Here is a 21,420-nt window from a genome sequence, read left to right on the forward strand (position 1 = left end):
AATACCAAGAATAGTCATCTATAAAGGTGATAAAATACTTTTCGCCTGTATAACAAGGAGGAAAATGTCCACAAACATCTGTGTGAACAATTCCTAATCTTTTAGTACATCGCTCGACACCTTCTTTATATATGTTAGTTTGTTTTGCCTTTATGCAATCTACACATATGCTTTTATCTGTAAAATCAAGAGATCGTAAGATCCCTTCATTTAAGAGTCTCCTTATTCTCTTTTCAGAGATATGACCCAAACGGTAGTGCCATAGCATGTACGAATCATCCTTTATGGTATTATGCTTATTGCCACTTATACAGTGACTAGAAACCAGCAATTCAGGAGATTGGATCTTCACATTCAATTTGTATAAACCATCACAAGTAGCAGAACCAATTTCAACAAGATCTTTATAAATGAACATCTTTGAATTCTCAAACTTTAAGCAGAAATCAAATTTGTCCAATCTTGATACAGAAATTAAGTTTCTACTATATGATGGAACAAAGAAAACATCATGAAGATCCAAAACAAAGCCAGTATGAAGCCTAATATGGCATTCTCCTACAGCTTTCACATGTGAGCGCATTTTGTTTCCTGAAAAAATGCTTCTCTCATGTAGTGTTGGTTCTCTTTTGCTCAGAAAGTCCTGTAAAGAATTGATAATATGCACAATAGCACCTGAGTCAATCTACCAGCTATTAATAGGAACATGTAACATATTACTTTCAAGTGAAACAAATGACATATTACCTTTCTTATCTAACCAATTCTTGTACTTGATGCAGTCTGACTTCTTATGCCCCTTTTTCTTGCAAAAGAAACACTTTATAGGAGCTAAGTTAGTCTGCGCAGTTTGACTTATTGACTTCTTCTTGGCACTCCTTTTCATTGAACTTTTATTTATGCCAACTTTACCAGCCCCAGAGTGAGAAACAATATGTGCGGTTTGGAACTTCTCACCCTTCATTCTTTCCTCCTCTTCAACACAGTTAGACATCAATTCATTGAATGTCCATTCAGTATTATGTGTGTTGTAACTGATCTTAAAAGGAGTATATTCAGCTGGTAAAGAGGTCAAAGTAAAGAATACCAAGAAAGATTCAGAAATAGTCAACTTCATATCATTCAATTGAGAAACAATGTTCCTCATTTCTAACATATGCTGGTGAATGTTACCCCCTCCTTGATATTTCATAGATATTAACTTTGACATTAGGGTACTGGCTTTGGCTTTATGAGAGCTGACAAACTGAGTCTCAACTGCCAAGAACTCTCTCACTGTTCTACAAGGTGGGATAGCACCACGTATGTTCTTAGCGACCCTTGATTGCAAAAGCAACAAGCTTAGTCGGTTAGAACGCTCCCACTTGTCAAAGTACACTGTTTCATTATGTGTACTTTGTGGTGTAAGAGGAGGTGGCTCAGGTCGCCTCAAAGCCATATCTAAATCCATATACCCCAATGTAAACACAACATTTTATTTCCATTCAACATAATTAGAATCATCAAGTAAAGGGATAGAATTTGAGCCATTAAAATAAATAGAACCAGACACTGCAGATGACAAAAGACATCAATAAGTTGACATGCATTATATGAGACAAACTATATGAAGAAGTAAACTAAATAAAAGGCTCATTATGTTTACTATTTCCAAGACAAATACCAGGAGTCGTTAGGATACTACTTTGGTAATATACCTAATATGCACATGTATTCCGTCTTAACTTTATCTAGTAAAACTAGAAAATGTAAATTCAAACTATAGTCAAGCATAACATCTTTGGATGTAAAATGACAAAACTATGTAAGAATATATTTTCCTCTTTTACTCTACTCATTCTCTTGAACATAACACACTACCTTTGGGTAATTATGTTACTTCAAATGAGAATAAATACAACATGAACACTAATGTGCCTTTAAATCATGTGTAGTCACTTTGGTGAGGTATAACATGATTTTATTAATCATAGGCTCTTTACATTAGCGTTATCATACGAACTTTATGATCATGCAACAAAATTAACTTCAGCATAATCCTAAATAAAACATGTTATACAAGAATATGTTATAAAATCACATATAAAATAAAATACACATATCATTTCTGCATAATCAACTTAATGCTATCTAGATTGTTTATTAAAGCTCCATAAAACATAATGAATCGGTCCCGTATCGATCTAAAATGATCGAACCAATTCATTAAACACTGTAAATGGACATGCAACCACATAAACCGACTGAACCGGTGGAAAACTAGATGAACCGGTCCGAAAATGAAAAGAACCGGTCTCAAACAACTCTGAATCAGTTTGAAAAAGCCCGAATCGGTTCTCAAACTGAATGAACCGGTTTGAAAATCAACCGAACCGGTCCAGAAAAGATCCGAATCGGCCCCAAAAATCCTGAACCGGTCCCTAAAGGTCTGAATCGGTTCTGAAACAGACCGAATCGGTTCTGTTTTAAAATTCAGACCGTATGGATACGGGTCCGGTCGGACCCGACCCGATCAAGAAAATCAAAACACGGGCGAAAGAACGGGCGGGAACGAGAATTTTTTTTTTTAAAATCATTATGGATCCGGGTCATGACCCGACCAGGGTCCGACCCACCCGCTTGATCGCGCGAGCGATTTCGAGCGTCTTCTCCACCACTCGCCTGCCGAACGGCAGGCGGGCGGTGGTGTGCCACCGGCAGGCCACCCAACTCCGTGGGTGCCGACAGGGCGGCCGGCCATCGCCCGCCGCGATGGCCGGCCGTCCCCCACCGAAGACCGGCCGGAAACGGCCTTCCCCTTCCCATTTCTCGTTTTCCCCTTTCTTCAGATCTGGCGGTGGTTACAACAACGGAAACGCCGCCGGCAGGCCACCCATCGGCGTGGATGGTGGCCGGCGGGTCACGCCAGGAGGGCTGGAGGTCGGCCGTCGCCCAACGGCCGACCGACACACCCCTTATTCCCGGTTTCTGCTTTCTTTTTCCCTTATGTTCGCCCTTTTCTGTCTCTTGTTGCAATAGAAGCGCAGAGGCTTCCATCACAACGGAGGGCGACAGATTCTGTCCCAAAGCAGTGGGTGGGTGCTGGCAAGACGCACGTCCGTCTCCTCTCCTTGTTCCTTTCTCTGCGGCTGCAACAGAAACCCAACGCTTCCGTTGCCCATTCTGCAACAGAGGAAGGAACAGGCACGCCAGTGCCCTCTTCTTCCACGTTTCTGCCCTATTCCTTTGCGTGAAAAAACAGTATGCAAAGGGAAACGCGCAGCGGAAGCATGGAGTGGGCCCATAACCCATTGTTGGAGCTTTGCGATAAATCAAGATAGTGACCAAAAGAAAATGTAGAAATCGAAAACCATTCATAGATCCATGTGTTTCATAGGGCGGAAGTAGAACCTGTAGAGGCGACCGCCGACTGAATGTCGGCGGCTGTTGGAAGAACGGCTACAGTCCCCATAGAGTCGTTCCCCTGCGGAGGTAGCGGCGGCGGCAGCGGCAATGGGTTTCTCTCCTCAGCCATAGCAACCCAGTGATGGGGACAGGCAATTCACGTATGGCTAAGGGGACTGATTACCCAGACGGTAAAAACTGAATGTGTCTCACTCCATCACAAGACACGGGTATTTATACTTAAGGGTCCGAAACGGATATGGACCCGTATCGACGCAGGACTATCCAGATGGGGAATCCCAACATGTTCTTATGCTTATCTTTTCGCTTTTATATAATGTCCTCTTTGTCTTGTAGAAAATATTTTTCAAATATTTGTTCTTCGTTTTAGAGGCCCAGCCCATTGAGCTGATCTAATTTGGAGAGGCCCATACACATCCAGTCGATATTCAAGTACATTTGGGAAGATGAAGTGGAGTTCAACTTGGGGCAGCTTCCATCTTACTGGATATTGCGGATTGCATGTGAGAAGGACGACACAGATTCCGAACAACTTAGCTTGGGGATCACCATTAGCATGCAGCACTTTATACTTGTTATTGTGTTTATGTCTTTGCTTTATATGATGTCCTCTTTGTCTTATCGCACTAATTTCTCTACTACTTTGTTTGTTCTTGCTTTGAAGCTCCTGTCCAGAGCCCCGTGGGACGTAGAACCAGTGTAAGTCCGGTAATTGGTTGATGCCCGTGAGGCAGTACTCCTTTGGATTACAGATAGTAGATGTGTGATATTCTAATTGACAAGCATACCGACCCTCGCCTAGGTTCCAAAGCAACTATAGTCCCCAAGGGCAGGGGGAAGAGGAACTGTCTTCTTAACTGGTTACTGCTACTTGCAAAAGCTGCCACCCCACATAAATTGAAATCTTTATTAATAGACATCCCCATAACTTTTACTTGTTTATTACATACAAGTGCCCTTTAAAGTTATAAGTTAAGTCATTGGTGCCTTTTAACCAGAAATTTCTGGCTCTACCACTATTAAATCGAAATTGCTGCTGCACTATTTGATGAATAATAAGTGTGAGGCTTACTAACTTAAACTATGGCCTGCTCAAGGGGTTTGGTGCACCTCAATGACTGCAGTACAGGTTGGTGGCTAGTTGTTGGTTTAAGTTTCATCGATGCGAGTCCTCTTGGTCTTAATCTTGATGAATGCTATGTAAGGATGTCAACGGATCGGATTCAGGTTGGATGTATCCTTAATCATATCGACTTTTTCGGTTATTCACATATTCTAATTCAAATTTGAATAAAGAAGAGTCATATCTGAATCTGAATCCAAAATCCAATTTTACAATCCGAATCTAATTTTTATATTTATATCCAAATTCGAATTTTGAACCGGATTTTGCCAATTTTCAAAGATTAATAGCATTTGATTTAATATCTATCCGAAACTGATTTTTTCGGATCGGTTCGGTTGGATATTTGATTTAAATCAAATATATTGACATCCCTAATGCTATGAACCTAGGAGGTGTGTGAGAGTCTCATTGGTGTTTTACAGTACAATCAAGTGAGTGACTAAGTCGCTAAGCTCCGCCAAGGTGGTTTATCCAAGTAAAATTCCAAAAAAAAAACTTAGACCATAACTGTTAATCTTGCCTCATTATCTATTGTATTGAATGACTAAAATCTATTAAATAAACTAAGCATGGGAGACTCTACAAAGAGAAGACCATTACTTAATAGATAGACAGTTCAGAAAGCTGGTAAATAAGTTTGACTTAAGAAAGAGGCTAAGGGTAGGGGTGAACACGAGTCAAGCTATGTCACCAGAGTGCGGGGTGCGGGTGGGGGTGCCGGCGTGGCACATCTCAAAAATTATTGGTGCGGCGGTGCGGGAAGACTATTTATTATTATTATTATTATTTTATAATAATAATATATATAACAAAATTATCTCTAAACCACAAAATTATTAAATATCAAAATCAAAATTGTAATTTTCTCCATTCCTTTCTTTCTTAATAAGAAGATTAGGTTTGGGGTCGGAGGAACGGGCGAAGCGCTCCGTTGTTCAGTAACGAGGGTTATTCCTATAACTGGGTAAGTCAAATTGGATCAAGATCCAAATCCAGACCCAAACTCTATCACTCGCCCCACCATTTCATAAAAATTTCAAAATTTTGACATTTGAGTGAGAAGAGCTCAGTTTTTAGTCCTGTATCGATAAAATCTTAAACAAGAAAGTAACATATAATAATGTTTCCGCTCCCCATTTATGTAAATCGGTGGTGGCAGACCTCGATGGGTGAGACCTCGACGGGTGAGAAGAGCTCAACTTTTGAGACATTTTTGTCAGATGAACTTGGTTTGGATCTGGACCAGATCCAAACGTACCACGTACATGCCTCATCCCGCACCCGCGTCGACGCGGGTGCGGGTCCAATTCTGCCGCACCCTAGTGACATTAGAGTCAAGTTGAGCTCGATTTGATAAAAGCAGCTCGACTCGATTAAGGCTCAACAAACTCGTTTGAATAGAACTGATATTCATTAAACATCGAGCTCGATAAAAGCAGCTCGACTCGATTAAGGCTCAACAAATTCGTTTGAATAGAATTGAATTCATTGTTACAGGTTGTCGGCTCGACAAATTTGTTTGAATAGAATTGATATTCATCCTTATGTGTTGAATTTTGAACGGCTAACTCATGAACTTGAGCTCGACTCGTTAAGCAAATGTCTCGGCTCGAACTCGTTCATGAGCCGAGCTTTAACGAGTCAAATTCAAGTAGCTCGACTTGTTGTTCACCCCTAACTAAGGGCCTGTTTAGAGATGTGATACTAATGTTTTTAAAACTCAATCCTTGAAAAGGATGTCTTAAATGGCAAGGAAAAAGTTGGCCCCCTTCCCAGCTTTTTCAAAATGAAAACTCACCAGTTTTTAAATAATGGATTTAATAACTTTTCTCTCATAGTCATTAAGTTCATTAGTTCAATGCCGACAAATATATGTTTTTTGTCCTTCAAACAAAATTAGCTTGCATAAGATAAAAACCGGTATTTTAATTGTCATTCAAACGAACAAAGATTTAAGATGTGTCATTAGAAAATCAAGTTTCCACATAACTGAATTTTGTAAAACCTAAGCTTTTAAGATATGTTGTTAAATTAGACCCTAAAAGGGCCTTTGACAAGAAGAACATTGTGTTTTTGGAAGATCCTTTAAAAAAAAAAGCTTCATGTTTGTTATAAAAAGAAGGGGAGTCATTGCCCTCCCCTACTCGTGGTCTTTCCTTAGAGAGAGATCCAGTGAAGGTGTCGTCCTTTCAAACATGAAAGAAAATGAAAAATGAGAAAGGGCAACTAGACTATTGCAATCAATGGCGGAACCAAAAAGATTGGCTGAAGGGGCACTCATTTAAAAATACTCATATATGGTACTTATATATATATATATATATAAAGATGTCTATTTAAAAATAAAAATAAAAATTAAGGGACTGGTGTGGGCAGTTGCCCGCACCGTGTGGCCATTGATGATCACCGCTCAGTTACCAATGCCCACTTCCATCTTGCATGGTCTAATGGCCCTCCCCAGAGGTCTGGCTTTGCCTTGCAATTGATGATCATCACCCACAAACTACCAACGCCCACTTCCATCTTGGATGGTCTAATTATGGTCTCTTAACCCTCCCTTGCTTGATGGAAGAAAGGTTTCACGGCCCTAGGATTTTCCTCACCATTATCACTTGCTAGACACTCCACCACACTCTTTTTTAACATTCCTCCAAAAAATGCCTAACACTTTTTATTGGAGATCGATATGGATTCCTTGTAAAGCTTCTGAGTTGATATATTTGTGATTTCCACAAACTGAGGATTTGAATCACCCTATCTTTTAGACTCAAGGTCATAAGCAATACTTCCTAAATAAAAGTCAAGTCCATCCATGGAAAATTGGAGAGAATACAACATATGCTACCTTTATGAACACCTTTTTTTATATAAGGATTGTAAATGGGAATCTATATCATATAAATTCATCTGTAAAACTTTAAGAGCAAGGCATAACACATTTCTTGACATTTGTTTCATTGTTTTTTCTTGTTTGTGCTTGTTGTTGCACTTACTTTATTGGTTTTCTCCTTATGGTAATTAAAGTAGTCTTATAAAATTTGCAAGATAAAACAATATATATTTATTTTATCCTTAATAGTATTTTATGTTCATTATTAGGAGTTTGATTGATTAATGCTAAATGCATAGGAGCCAGATTGACACATCTAAAAGTAAGAAAATGAGAAGACCCATGTCACCTGGTTGCTACTTGTACTTACTAATGTTGAACTCTTCCAAAGTTATGGATAGAGGAAAGGTATTTTTGTACATCATGCATTTGAAATGATAAATTAATGGAAATTGAGCTCTACAATGAGATTTGAAGCACTCCATACTTTGTTCATGGGAACTAATTAGTTGTTAGATAACTTAGATTCCTTTAAATGCAAGTTTTTAAGACAAATAAGGTATCTACATTTAGGTTTTTTAAATGTATATTAGACAAAGGCAATTTCTCCTGTGCACCCTTATATTAACTATATACATTCTAAATGATAAAAAGATTCAAATGACGCATGTCTATCCTCACCAAATCAACCAGATGCATTAAGATATGAGGGGCAAACAGTCATGCTAGAGATAAAAATATTGAATATAACAGAAATGACTTATATGGGAAGGCAAATAATTACATCAAAAATATCAAAGATGATAGAGGGAACTAAGTAAATTATAGCAAAGATAATCTGCATACAAAGGAATAACAAGTAAGGTTTCTGCATATAATAGAAAGCAACAAATCATTCCTTTAAAAAACTGATACAATTTTTACTATAATCATGAGATGCATTCTATGAATTGTTGGTATCCTTGAAGTATAAGAAATAATAATTTTGACATTCCTTGCAATGAGTATTGACATAAACTATTGAACAATGTCAAAATTGTCTCATTTTGATTCTCTGTTTTTGCTTGTCTCTCATCTCATATTTTTTCTTCATGCTTATGTTTGATTGAATAGTAGAAGAGTTGGGAAACAAAAAGTTGAAAAAGTAAATGATAAGTGGGTCTTTATCCCCCATAGAAAGATGACACAAAAATTATTAAACAACAAATTGTCTAATAATTTATATGTTTAGTAGGCACATGACCATTCATTTGTGATTGACTGTTTGGTAGCAATCTAAAATGTCATTTATGGATCAATATATGAGTCATGGATTGGTCAATTGTTGGATATGAAGCATTAATCATGCAATTGAATAAAAAGAAATATGAATCTAGCATCAAATCCAGTCATTGTAGTAGCAACACTACAGTTGAAGAATAAGTGATGGTAATCTTCACAGACATGAAGAAGTGGGAACATCTGGAAAACAAATTGAAGCCTAAATGCATAATATAGCATTTAATAGGAACTTAATGACCCAGTATATTGGGCTCAATAGGCCTAATGAAAACAACTCCCTAACAAAATAAACTCTCCATTTCTCCATGGTTCATTTGCTTCCAAAAGTTTGCTTCCAAAAGACTTTAATGAAACTTCTAGAAAACTAGGAGTGAGGTTGGGTTGACCATATTAGATGGTCTAATTAGCCTTATCAAATGGAAAGAATGCACATGTCATGTCCAAGTATAATAAAGATTATTTTATTAAATAGTTAAAATTTTGGATGACATATTCAATTAGCAAGTTCTAATGAACACCAACCTAGAACAAATCTTCAACCAATAATGACTAGGTTAATTAGTATACAATATAAGAGTCAGTTATCAACTTAAAACTTTATCACTACAGCACCTTTAACTTCACAAGATGTTTGGTGTCTTATCAACTTCCAAGCATTAATGAAAGCAAAACACTGGCAAAAAGAACAAACAACCCAAATACTATAATACTAATTATTTTTTTCTTATATACCTTGGCTGTTGACATGGACCATCAATGATATGAAATCATCACCCTACATGTGACAAATGGTAAACTCATGTTATTTATGTTTAACTAGTTTCCCACTCGTTCTACATTAGCTCTTAAGACAAACTTAAATTCACTTAACAAGATGAATATGCTATGAATCCTCTCATTTCCACTGCCAAAAACTTTGCATCATATTTCTCCAAGTGGTTCAAAACATTGATTCACAACTTACAATACTTTATTAATGTGGAATTGATGATAAAACATGTTTGATTAAACACATGCTACATGCATATGAAAGTATTTTCTATTTATATAATGCGAGTTTTGCTCAACCTTGATCAGAAGAGGCCAACGTTGTTATTATGTGATCCACTTAAATGTAGTGGCAACTCTAGATATTTTATGGAATGTTTTTTGCCTTCTAATTGGTTAACAATTTTAGTGAGTTCTCTCAAAGTCATATAATACATATGATAAAGTTTTTGTTTAATTTGGGAAAAACTTCAAACTCATTTATTAGAAGCCAAAGTTACCTTATAGTTATCTTATGATAAGCTGCAAATAAAGAAAGTTATAGGCATACAAAATGGATGTGATTGCTTTCTAATACTTTCCAACTATTAGTGCCTTTATCTTCTTGTATGGCCTTATTGAACTCATAGCGAGCAACTCAGTGGTAATCAAGAAGATGTATGGTGGTAGATGAATGTTTTTTCTTATACCCTTTTTGGAACCCTATCGCATGTCTTAATCATTTCCTAGGCTACATAGAGTGGTTGACTTCATGGCAAAGAAAAAATTGTCTTCAATGCATCTCTTTGGGAGAGATGCTTTCACCTTTAGTAAATTGAACATGGGGTATACAACTAATTAACCCTGTCCCACACTGTTCCAAGCTAACCCTCGGAACAACGTGGAACAAAACACTTGAGAGAGCATCTCCTGCCCTCGAGTCGAGCCCTTTCTCCTTTTCTCCTTCTCCTCTGTCTCTCCCCCATCTCTCTTTTGAGTCTCCCCCTCGCCCACTACTCTACGCCTTTTTCCCTTGCTCTCTCTGTTGCTCTCTTCCTCCATTCAATTAACTAATAGGTCTTGCTTCCTCCATTCCATCGATGATAGGTCGTGCGATCACCTTCGTTTGCTGCAAGGAGCTCCATCGTTGTCGTGAATAGTTTTTTTTCCAGGTGAGGTCCGGTTCTCATTTTTCTCCCTTTCCCTTCTTTTCTCTCTTGCTCCCTCCCTCTATTTGTCTCTGATTTGTAGTAACTAGGGTTTTTTCTCCTTTGCATCGATTTGGAGTTCTCTTCTCTTTCTTCCTCTCATTGTCTCCCTCCCTTCCTCCCTGTATCAATCTTTGGACATCGAAGGGGGGGAGAGTTGTTGGGAGAGAGGAGGTGATCATTAGGGCTCTCTCTCTCTCGTCACTCTTTTTTTTAGCTCTCTATCTCTAGCTCTTTCATTATGAATTCATGTTACAAACTGAACATTGAGATACATTTCTCTTTTATATATTTCTAGTATATATTTGTTTAGACCAGTCCTAGTTCTCAAGAACAATTTGTTACTGGCCTTCGTTAGTTTGACATCTATTCTGATGTCCCCTCTCATTTCATTGAAAGGAATAGTGTTTATTATGTTGTTATTTATGTCTTATTGGGCAAATATCAGCTCTCTTTCAAGTTTTTCATGTTGTTTTCTAGTTGACTCATCAAATTTGCTTGTTAGATATGCACAATGGTAGTGTCAATGACTTTTATCTCAAAATGTTTTAGCAGTGGTGGGATTCAATATGCTTATCAGAGAGATTTGGGAGTATCTCTCTTGCTCCCTCCCTCTATTTCAGAGCTCGAGAGAGCAGCATCCATGGCGTCTCTCATTGTAGCAGCAGTCACAAACTAGCAGTACTCCTACCCGTCCATGCTGAATGTGGCAAACTTCGTGTCCATAAAACTCTCCCAAACGAATTTCCTTCTCTGGAAGACCCAGGTTCTTGGTTTGATCGAGAGTCAAGATTTGCAAGGATTTATCAATGACGAAATCTCTGTTCCTGATCAGTACATTATCAATGGAGATAAGCGAGAGATTATCCCAGACTACTTGCAATGGAAGAAATCGGACTGACTCCTGCGTGGGTGGATCACAGGCACCCTATCTGAAGAAGTCCTAGGGCTCATTGTTGGTTTGGAAACATCAGAATAGGTATGGAGGACACTCGAGGAGGCATACGCTTTGGATTCTCAAGAAAGAGAATGTTGTTTGCTACAAAAATTGCAGACACACAAAAAGAAGAATATGATTATGGATGATTACATACGGATTTTTAAAAGTATCTACGATGAATTGCAGGCCATTGAAAGACCGGTGAATGACCATACAAAGGTCTTTCTTCTCCTAAATGGATTGGGGCCTGAATATGAGTCGTTTGTGACGTCAATGTGGAATCCCCCAATTCCTGTTTATAAGGATGTTATACCATTGCTACAAAGCCACAAAAAATTGAAGTCACTCAATCAATATGAAAGAGAAATCCAGCATCAATCTGCATTTTATGCCCAAAGTCAGACGTTCTATGGTAAACGTGGAGGAAGAGGAAGACAATACTTCTCTTCTCAAGGCAGCGAGTTTTATCCATATAACCTTGGGCAACAGGTATTCAAGGAAACATTGCCAAGTCTTCAACAAATCACGAGAAATTTACAGATGCCAAAAGAAACACCACATCGAACAAAGAAAAATGTATGGTATGCTAGATTTGCTTTAAACTGAATCACTCTGCTCTTAGATGTTGGCACAGATTTGATAATGCATATAAGGTAGAAGAAGTTGCATAAGCTTTAGCAGCAATAACTATGGCTGCTAACCAGGATGACGCCTGGTTTCCAGACTCTGGAGTGACTTCGCACATAGCATCATACTCAGGTATGCTTCTGAACACAACCAAATATAGAGGTACAAAAAGAGTTATAGTGGGAAATGGACAGTCTCTTAAGATTACACATGTTGGAGAAGCAAAAATCGGCTCTAACCAAAATAGATTAAAATAGATTAGAGTTGAAGAATGTTTTAGTTGTTTCTGAAATTAGAAGAAATTTGATTTCAGTAAGTCAACTAACAAGAGACTTACTAGTGGATTTCTATTTTTTGCATGACCATTTCCAAATTAAGATCAGGGAAACAAAGCGAGTGTTAGCTAAAGGACGTCGTCAAGGTGATCTTTACATGCTTGAAGCAGGAATTAAGGATGCGTGTTTTTCAAACAGTCAAAACATAGTCAGTTTGGAGATATGGCACAGAAGGCTCGCTCATGTTAACTATGGTGTTTTGAAATTTCTAAATAGAGAAAAACAAATATGTAGTTTGAATGTTAAAGAGAAAAATATATATGTTGGATGTTCTATGGCAAAATCTTCTCGTTTACCATTCTTTACTGCAGATAAACAAGAGACACAACCTTTTGATATGCTCCACTGTGATTTATGGGGGCCATTACCAATAGTTCTAGTATAAGGGATGAGATATTATGTAATTTTTTTTTATGATTCCACAAAATATTGCTGGATTTTTGCTCTAAGAGAGAAATCAGATTTTGTGTCTAGTTTTGAGAAGTTTATTGTATACATAAAGAATCAATTCAATAAAATGATCAAGATCATTCATTCAGATGGGGGAACAGAATTTGATAATAATAGAATGAAAAAAAAAATTATGATAATGGAATTTGTCATACAATGTCTTGCCCATACACACCACAGTAGAATGGACAAGCTGAAAGAAGACATTGAATTGTTACTGAGTTGGGTCTAGTGATGTTATTCTATGCAAATTTACCCTTAAAGTATTGGGTGGATGCGTTTAACACTGTTGTTTGGGTTCATAACAGAATTCCTACAACACTCTTGAATATGAAATCACCTTATGAGAAGCTGTTTGGTGTCAGGCCTGAGTATGATTACATGAGAACATTCGGGTGCTTATGCTACCCATACTTGAGAGATTATGCCAGACATAAGCTAGAACCAAGATCATTACCTTGTATATTTTTATATTACAACACTTTGCATAAAGGCTATAGATGTTTACACCTTAAATCAAGACGAGTTTAATTCTCCAAGCATTGCATATTTGATGAACACAGCTTTCAAGAGTGTGGTAGACACAAAGGTTGAAAATGTTAGAACTCAGTACGATGCTTGGTTTCCTGAAAATGAAGAAACAAAGAAATACTTGGGCACCAAGACACAAGAACAAGAACCTATGTGTGTTTTGTCAGAAAGTGAAATAGCCAAGATGCATGGAATAGAGGAAGTGGTTGGTGATGAACATAACCACAATACTTCAAGCTCTCACATCAGAAGTTTAAACATTAGTGAGCAGGAAAACAACAACTCACAGGAGACAAACACATCTGCAAATGAGCAAAACTTGAAGTAGGCATAACACCAACTCTCATACAGCAGATTGAGACATGTTCGATGCATGGAATAGTTAAGCCCAACCCACTATACCTACTATCATGTACATTACTTCCTAAAAAACCTGATTCTATCAAAGAAGCCTTATCACATAGAGGTTGGGCAGCTGCCATGAAGGAGGAAATTGATGTTCTTAAAACCACTGAAACGTGGGACTTGGTTCCTAGAGAACATGCAAAACACATCATTGGATGCAAGTGGGTTTTCAAAGCCAAAGTTAAAGTGGATGGAAGCTTGGACATGTTGAAGGTGAGGCTTGTGGCAAAGGGCTACAACCAAATACCAGGAGTGGACTTCATTGAAACATTTTCACCTGCTATTAAGCCAACAACAATCATAATTATATTTACTATTGCCTTGTCAAGAAAATGGAGGATACATCAAATGGACATCAAGAATGTTTTCCTCCATGGCGAACTAGATGAACCTGTCTTCATGGATCAGCCACCAAGATTTAGAGACCCAAATAAGCCTAACTACGTTTGTAGACTAAATAAGGCTTTATATGGGCTGTGTCAATTTTCAAGAATGTGGTTTGACAAATTCAGCAACTTTGTGATACATTATAGATTTTTCTGCAGTCTAGTAGACTCATCGCTGTTCATTTACAAAGGCGAGCATGGAACCATATGGCTGCTTTTATACGTTGATGATATTCTAATTACTGGTGATAGACAAGATATAATCACAAGTTTTATTGCAGATATCAGTTCAGCTTTTGCTATGAAACATCTAGGAGATGTCCATCACTTCCTAGGCATACAAGTACAACAAGAAGAAGATGTCATATTCTTAAATCAAACAAGATATGAAAAGGAAATTCTTCAACGTGCAAACTTGAGTGATTGTAAGCCTAGCAACACACCTATGGCAGAAACTCCTCATTGCAATCAGCCGAGCCCATGTTTCCAAGACGCCACATTTTTTCGAAGCATAGTAGGTTGTCTGCAATATCTTACCTTCACTCGTCCAGACTTGGCATACAGTGTTAATTTTGTGTCACAGTATATGCAATCACCATCTCAATTCCATTTTCAATTAGTTAAGAAAATTCTCAGATATGTGAAGGCCACTATAGAACATGGACTCTGAATACAACCAACTGATTGCATGCTTCTTCAAGGGTACTCTAACGCTGATTGGGATGGGTGTCCAATCACCCGACGTTCAACAACTCGATATGGCATTTATCTTGGGCCAAACGGCATCTCATCGTCTGCTAAGAAATAGCCGACAGTAGCACGTTCAAGCTCAGAAGCAAAGTATTGTGCATTAGCCTCGACAGCAACAGAAATGACTTGTATCACTTATATATTGTGCGATATTGGGGTTAGTCTATCCAAGACACCAATATTGTACTGTGATAATATGTCTGCATTACATATGACCATTAACCCAGTAATGCACAGCAGGTTCAAACACATTGAATTGGACTACTATCATATCGGAAAAAGAGTTGCATCCAAACTCCTTGAAACCAGATATATCCATTCAGCAGAATAGGTGGCAGATATCTTCACAAAACCATTGGGATGAGCTCGATTTCTTTATGTAAGGAACAAACTTGGACTAAGCTACAACACCCAGTCCAGTTTGAGGGGGGGATATTAACTCAGCTGAAATACAGTCCAAAGAAAATCAGTATACATTAGATGTATTATGAAATATTTTTGATATCAGGCATTGCGTGAAAGATTAGAACTGGCTAGGCATGCTGGAACTTGTGGTGGAGCAGAGCAATGCTGGAATTCGTGGTGGAGCAATGCAACAACTATTTGTTACAACAGAAAATATCTTTTTAAGAATATTCTTTTGTTTTTAGTATACAAAGCACAGTTGTGCTTATTGTAAAGTAGTGCGACAGAAAAGCACAAATAAAAAATAGAAGTTCTCTTTTTCCTTTAGAGTTACACAATCTCGTTAATTGGCAGGAAAATCTTAAGGTCAACATGGAAAATGCACTGTTGAGATATAATGGGGAAGCCAGATGGAAAGTTTTTGCTTCTATCGGAGAAAGGTGTAATATTCAACTGATCCAGGGTCATGACACCTTGTGTTGACGTAACAACAACCCTCCAATCACATCCAAAAGCCAAATTTGGGAGAGGATTCGAAGAAAGAGTACAACTATTAATTGGAGAAAGAAAATCCAGCTGTCTGGCTCCCTTCCTAGGGCTTGTTGGATAGTCTATATACGTAGCTTTGGGGTGTCATGACCCAAGCTTTTTGACACCAATTTTTTTTTATAGATAATAACGGAAGAAACATTGAGTCTTATTCCAAACAAACTTGAGCAATGACCAAAACAGAAAACAAATCAAATGCCAACAAAAGAGACACCCTTTTTTACTCCACATAGAACACTTAGACTCAAACAACTAAAGTATCCACAAAGTCCAGATTCGACGTAGTGTCCAGATTGCCAATGCCGGTCCATCACAAAGACTGAGGATGTCACTCCTGTAGCCACGATCTCTCAAGAACTACCTATAGGGATAGAAAGAAGGGTTAGATTTCCTTTGAGTATAGAAATATCCAGCCATTCATGGAATATGGTCTGACAAAATAAGTTTAGAATTATGTTAAACAATACATATGGGAACTTTATGGTCGACATCCGTAAGTCATCAATCCATAATGCACCTTAGGGTTAGATCTTATCATTATGAATGAGGTGTACCTGACCTCCATATGTTTGTAGAACTACAACCGTAGTCCATTAATAATGGTCATGGTCATCGTGATGAACCAACAACAAAAAATCCTGTGGGCACAACTCACAGGTAGCGCAGATTATATCTTCACCATGCGATCCAAACTAATCAAGGGTAACCTGAAGTGAAGCCTCCTGAGATATCCCATATCGTCGCTGCAGCAACAGGGTCCAACCACCAGTGTTACCCAAAGTGGTAGACCGGCCCCTCTAGGCATTCGGGTTGAGGGATCGTGAGACGTCCTGCTCTCCAAGCAAAAGCATAAGAAATTCCCAAGCCCTTGTGCCACCCAATACCCTGTGGGTCATCAAGTGCGGACGGAGGAGTGTGCGAGTAAAGTAAGCTCGTGTGCATCACCATCTCCCTAGACAAAACCAACTACTAGACCAAAGCTCATGCTCGCTCGCATGTACCATTGTATAAAACATAGTCCACGCCTTGTTCTATGCATTCAAATGTGACGGTTATCCTTACTAGACATAGTTTATTAACTCTCTCGAAAGTCAACTTTAAGCCCCAATCCCAAAACAAACCCAGTCTAGCCAATTTAAATTCTCAAGAATTAGGGACAACCACCATAACATACGTATCAGGTATACACTACCAAACTTTGTTTATTTATGGTCCTTTATAAATTCATATATATGTGTATCCATTGGTATGGAATACACCTCATACATTCATATATCTCCTTGTTCACACACACGTATATACCCTCTTATCCATATCTATGTTTATTGCTGAACCACCCTATGGCTTTATACTAACGATTCAGGCTATCTTCCCCTCACAATTTGTTCATATTTGAGGGCACAACCAACTTAATTTAAGTACATGAGGTAGCAACGTTTGAGTTACCTCAGCTCTTTGTTAAAGAACTGTAGCGTTTATATACAATTGTATATTACATTTCTAGCTATTTTTTTTGTTTCCTCCCCTACAGGAATTTCTTTGTTCTCAGTAGTTGCACTCAACATTTTACCTTCGTATTCATGTTTATCACTTTTAGTAGGAAGAACCACATGTCCGAGTCAGCTACACTGATCTCTGAAACCATATTTTTTACAGCTTTTCTCCATTCAGCCCCACACTGCACACACCCTACAATAATACCTTAACTCTTATGGAGCTTGGTGGTTTCAGCCAACTGTTTCAACCAGATATTTTAGAAGTTTGATTGTCGACTTCTACTAGTTTCCATTTGGTGTATTCTCATTCCCTGTCCTAAATATTTCTGTAAATTTTTTATCGTGATTCTATTTCTGGTTCCCCTGTTCTTGTTAGTTTTGCTTATTGAATGAATTTTCTGTATTGGCAAAACAACAATTCCTTTGATGACATTCCTAGGCTAACCTTACTCAAAAAGGTGATTCTATCTCTTCAGATTCATCCCATTGATCTCTTCTGGTTAATTCGTAGATAACATGAGAATCGTACTGTTCTTTAATCAAATCTGCAGGTTTACTAAATAATTTTTATTTCCAACCTTTCTAAGCATGTGCGGCTACTCACTGTTGCTCAGCTTGTCATCAAGGGATGACTGAGTATTTCAGAATTTCCTCACCCAAATCAGATTGAGTTCTGTTGTGTTATTATATAAACATACCAATGTATAAGATCTGCATGCTTCTATTACGATTAAATATTCCCCTACATATCTAGTATTACTAACTTCAACTGAGTGACAATCATAGAGTACGAAGCAGTCTCCTGCTAAGTAGGCCTTGTATCAATCGTGTTATGTTTTGCATAGGTCTAGTTAATGTTGATGCAAGACTCTCTCTTTTTCTTTCTTGTGTTTTGTTATGATTTAAACACTAACATAATGCATGAGATCCTTAGAAGGATATGAAATAAACATAATAGCTAAGAGACATGGTTGATATATCCTACTCCTACTGTTTTTTGGTGATATACATCTACAGTTTCCTTATCATCACCAGACCCATTCACGAAGGAACTTACCACCCATATCATTTCAACAAGCACATTTGTATTCAGTTCAGCTACTGCAACATGTCCCGCAAATTGAATTAACAGCTACATATAAGTACGTATATGTATACACTGAAGATCTATATGTGTACCTTATATATAGATGCATATATATTTATATATATATATATATACAGATCTTCATAAGAACAGGGGTTTTCCCTGTTGAACTTACAACTAAGTGCCACCAGCTACAGAAAATATCAATCTATGCACATCTGAAATTTAGATATCATCACGTCACATCACCCATACATTCACCATCTATCGTAAGACTGATCATGCAAAATACTTCCTTAATAAATCTGATTGTATTCTAAATTTCAGAAACAACTCCATAATCATGATCATCCTTTCATTTTAATGTAATGCATACTAACTATTTCAGTCCAACAGCCTACTTATTACTCTAGGCCTGTTCGGATACACATTACATATTTATTGATATGCATCTATATTTCATAAGCATAACATACATGAACTACATGCTGATGTCTGAATATCCCCATACCTTATTGCTTCATGCTGCAGTCAATTCAGTCCACCAAGAGGGTTGTCGTTCCAAGGTAGTCTAAAATGATTTCCTTGCAAAACATGCATTCACATGTGTAATTTCAGCCCCACCAAGTAGAATTCTCCTTGCTTATTATATATATACCTACCTATACAGATTATCTATAAAAGAAACTATATAACACTTACTAGGGTCTCTCTAACTGTACAGCCCCTGATTTTTGACTGTCAGCACCCTAGCTCCATAGCTTTCTTGATCCTCCAAGCCACGGATGACAGTCATGTGGACCAGTTCCTCTTTGCTCTTGATCTTTACCATGCAGGAAAAACAAGGGCTAGCTTTCACTTTTCCCCAATTTCTAGTTGTTGAAACCCTAACCTCTATGGCTGCAGCAAATAGGAACCTAGAATGCTTGGAGTACAGGGTTAAATAGACCCTCTTCAAGGCCTCCAAAACTGCCATACGAATTTTGTAGTCTCTCTCAAGGAGAGAAATAACCTTTAACTTTTTTACTATTTCTTTTAATATTTCAGTTACTTCTTTAGCCAGGTATATGTTTAGTAACCCCTTTCCTTCCTTTCCATAACTGCCCCTCTATTATGTAATTGATAATTTCAAATATTTTTAACAGTCATTTAAATCTACCATTTATAACCTGTACCTATATTTATCTTTTCACAATAATTAAAGAAAAAGAAAAATTAGTGGGCCTTACATGGGAGGCTACCCACGGAAGTTAGGGCACAACGTTTTGGCCTAAACTTGGCATCGATCTATTTTATATGCAAAACACATGTACACATTTAAGACCATGTGTTGTCTAATTGCTCCTTCACTGCTAATATTTGGGCTTTTGTGGCTGCATGATTTGGCATTGGTCGGAAGCCAGTTAGGGACATTTGCGCTAAGATTGTGTGGTGGTTTAACAAAAGACTGCTATGCAAAGAGATGAAGAAATGTTGGGGGGTTTGGTTTTTAATCTTGTCGTTTGGAGAATATGGTGTTTTAGAAACAAGGTTAAACACCAGAATGTGTGCAGGAAAACAAGAGAGACAAAAAAGAAGGCTTGGAATGCCTGTGTTGAAGTGATATTAAAGCAAGATTGGCCACTACATGTGGAGTGAGCGATTAAATTGTGGAAAAGAACTAGTATTTTTAGTTTTTTACCCTTTTTTGGCTTACTAAGAATTTGTTGGGTTGGGCCATAAAATTGACCTTCATGAAGGAAGGAGCAAGGAAGATTCTATGCAGGGCTTCTTTGGAAAGATAGTTCGATGAAAGGAATAAACTCTTGGTGGATAATCATAAGGGGGCCAGTTTTGGACACTGCTTATTTGAATTGGATATTTCCGCTAATAGTTTAGGATAATTCTTGTATATTCTTGAAATCTAATAGTGTAGCATGGAAGTCATCGTTGCAGAAATTTGCAACGGGCCATAATCTGCCTGCTCGCATCAGGGTTGTCTTTGGTTTTTCTAGGTGGATTCAAAATAACATTGTGTGTAATGATTTCATTTCTATAGAAGTGGTATCCTTGCTCTCTAAATAAGAGTGGTGGTGAACTGAGTGTCTGAGCTGCTCATTTGTTATTTTTATTAGTCGTTCATTCTTTCAGCTTTAATGGAGTAGGGGTGATCCTCCAACCCGTTTTTGTTTAAAAAAATAACTCTCTGGCTATAAATGTTGCCAGCTGATTTCAGTTATACACACACACACACACACATGCATGCATACACACTCTTTGCTTGCATCCATGGGCAGAGGAGCACCATTCTACTATTAAAATATTAAAAATCAGATTCGAATTGAATTCAGATTGTGAAATCAAATTTCGGATTCGGATATGACTTTTTGTTTAGTTATAGTCAAACATGAATATGTGAACGTCTGAGAAACAAATGTGCTAAAGGGGTATTACTAGATTCAAATCAGATCCGTTGATATCCCTAGTTATACAAGAATAGATGTGTCCAACCTTGTTGTACAAGTATGTGCTTCCTTAGTACTCCCACCAAGCAAAGCCAATGGCTGGACAACCGGTTTCAGTTGTCGAGAAAAATGATTCACTGCTTTGGATACAATCAAGATCAAGTGATCAAGTGCTTTATACAACAGGAGTGACGAAGAATACACGCATATACTCCGAGCGGGTTTGCCAGTGTCAAGATAAGGGTATACCAAGAAATGTGTTCCTAGACCAGGTTTACCTTGACAAGGTAGAACACCCATATACCAGATACGCACTCATCGAAGATGGAGCAAATAAATTAAGTTGGGCTCATGAGTTTATATGAAAACATACGCTATACCCCTCCACAGCCGATCATATCCCCGCACACTTAATCAA

The sequence above is a fragment of the Nymphaea colorata genome, chromosome 2, assembly GCF_008831285.2.
Source record: "Nymphaea colorata isolate Beijing-Zhang1983 chromosome 2, ASM883128v2, whole genome shotgun sequence".
Lineage (NCBI taxonomy): Eukaryota > Viridiplantae > Streptophyta > Magnoliopsida > Nymphaeales > Nymphaeaceae > Nymphaea > Nymphaea colorata.